At 50.2% G+C, this 2,530-nt stretch overlaps 1 protein-coding gene and 1 long non-coding RNA gene across 2 annotated transcripts in view; one reads left to right on the top strand and one right to left on the bottom strand.

The window, feature by feature from the left end:
- OSBP2 (oxysterol binding protein 2) overlaps positions 1-2,524 on the bottom strand; it is a 116,798-nt gene extending 114,274 nt beyond the window's left edge. The window contains 1 exon segment of the mRNA XM_017746510.1: positions 2,485-2,524. The gene's annotated coding sequence lies outside the window, so the exon portion shown is untranslated.
- Positions 1-2,530, top strand: part of LOC108449684 — a 22,345-nt gene that overhangs the window by 4,848 nt on the left and 14,967 nt on the right. The window lies entirely within an intron of this gene.

Genomic DNA, 2,530 nt, shown 5'->3' with positions numbered 1-2,530 from the left:
CTTTAATTCAGCAAACTGTCCCCGTGAAACCAACTGGGCAGCAAACAGGCGTTGCACTTGGCTGCTGGAGCAAACCCCTCAGAACAGCTCCAAAGGATGGCACAGCACCCACCCACACACCAGCACAACCGGGGACACCAAGGGGACACCCGGGATTTCAGGAGCTCAACTCTGCAAACCCAAATCCTCCCAGGCAACGTGACAGGCTGGGGTTTAAAGCTAAAGAGTGAGCGGCAGGAAATCCAAATGGAACAAAAAGCTTCAACCTGGAACGAAATCAATCCACGCAAGGAGGCGGCTTGGGCATCACGGGGCAGCTTTCCCAGTTTAGATGATTTTAGCAGACAAGCAAAATGAAGTTTCTACAAAGCTACTCCCGAGCAGCCACAGCTAAATCAGGTGAGCTGTAGAGTTACAAAGGTGACAACACAAGGAGAACACAGCAGTTTCCCTGCAAGGGCAGGAAAGGAGACTTCTGGCACAGACCTTCTGAGCTGGGAAGAGCACAAAGAGCCAGCAGAAAGCAAGACCCGTGACTCTCAGAATGCCAGAGACCTCTATAGAATATAGACAGATAGACAAATATAGATATATGCTCTTTATCAGTGAACAGGCAGCAGCCCGACACCTGCCTGGCTCCTGTCATGGAGCTAGAATTGATATCAGAACAGAAATCCCAGTTTTTACCCCAGACTGTCTCCCAGATGAGCAATTCAAGCTGACACAGCCATTATTTCAGAGCGCTGGTTTTGAAGAGTATCATGGAGGTTTTTCTCCACTTAAGAAAGACTTCACCACGTGTTCTGCACTGTATTTTTGTACTCCTGACTCACAACCAAATTAACTCAGTTGTCATCAAGCCCAGCGATGAAAAGAAGCACAAAACCCTCCAGCATCCCTTTTCACAAGCAGTTGCTGAACGTCTGCCCTGCCTGAAAGCTCCACAAAGTTTCAACTCCTTCACATGCTGCTCAGAATAATTTCCTTGGGTGTTTATGTTTGTTGTTTCAGCCTAAAACAGATCAAATGGTCTTAAAATAAACCTGGTTGTTCCCATCTAAAATAATTGTTGAAGAAAACCATTTGTTTGCTCGTGACAGACTTGGCATCAACACATAAAAATAATATTCTGACATGGTTACAAGTGGGGTGTTAAACTCCAACAGCCTTTTTGAGCAGAGTTAAAGCATTCCAGAAAGGATTACAGTAAATTAGCTGAATTACTGAGAGGCAACTACATTTTTGGAGGGAGGGGAGGTTATCTGGCTTAAGTTCTTTGAGGGTTTTCAACAACTTCAAGTAGATAAACACATCATTTACCTTCTGCACTGTTACCTGCTGTGGTTCAACCCCAGAACCCAGGTTCCCGGTCTCTCTTAGAGCTGGAAGAGCTTATATTCACACCTGACATGGAGCTGGAGCTCTGGGATCTGCTTCAGGCTACGTGTCAGCAGCTGGAGCTGAGAGGTAATCAGCTGATGAACTTTATGTCGGGAGGAAAACAGCTTTGGCATAACCTTTACAGAGAATTCCTGTCTCAGGGGGTTTGGCCCTTTAAAGACTTATTATTTTATGGAGCTCAACCATCTCTAATATCCAAGATTGTTTCCTTGTCCTGAAGTACAAGGAACAAGTACAAGGAGCAGACAGCATCTGCTCCACAACACGGAGGGTGACAGAGCATTTGTGTTCCAAGTGACAAGAATAAACATGATCCAAATCACAAAATCCCTGAATGGTTTGGGTGGGAAGGGACCTTAAAGCTCCTTTCATTCCACCTCCCTGCCATGCACAGGGACACCTTTCTAGAGCATTAAAACACCAACATCCACGTTTGTATCTTCACCACTCAAGTGAGACAAGCAGCACAAGAGAACCTACAAAGCTGACACTGCTTTGGATTCAGCCTCGCAGCCTCGGGGTGTCTGACACGCTCCTCGCTGAGCCCACAGCCCGTCTGCACAAACCCACCGCGTCAGACAGCGCAGGGAGCCAGGCACAGCTCGGAATCACTGCTGGAGCTTCCTTCGTCCCCCAGAAACGCAGCCCCCAGCCTGGGCTGACTTCCCAAGCCCAACATTCCCAGCACATCCCAGGCCATCCTTCCACCGCCACCGCAGCGCTCGCAGCCACTGGCACTGCTGGGGGAAGGATTCCCAGGCTCTGGCAGGGAAACAGCAGGAGCAGGTTACACAGCTAAGGGAGGAGGGTTCGGCTTGTTTGGCTGAAGGTTGCGATTTGGGCAGTTGTAGCAGCCGCAGCTGCTGCAGCAGGAGGGGAGGGATGGAGAGACACAGGGATGGGAGATCCAGGGCGCTCGATCCCGGGGCCCCGCTGCCCCGCACCGGACCCCGCCGCGGCTCTGCAGGATCAAAACCCGAGTTTGGCTTTAAAAGCGGGAAAAAAGCCCAAACTAAGCAATACGAGGCGATTTTCGATGTGCAGCAGCGCTGCCCCCGCAGTCCGGCCCCCCGGCCCCGGTACCTGTAGTAGCTGAGCAGCCCATTGCTGAGCACGAACCAGCGGCGCT

This window comes from Corvus brachyrhynchos, unplaced genomic scaffold (assembly GCF_000691975.1).
Source record: "Corvus brachyrhynchos isolate BGI_N302 unplaced genomic scaffold, ASM69197v1 scaffold19, whole genome shotgun sequence".
Classification (NCBI taxonomy): domain Eukaryota; kingdom Metazoa; phylum Chordata; class Aves; order Passeriformes; family Corvidae; genus Corvus; species Corvus brachyrhynchos.
This window is presented reverse-complemented; position numbering and strand designations above follow the sequence as displayed.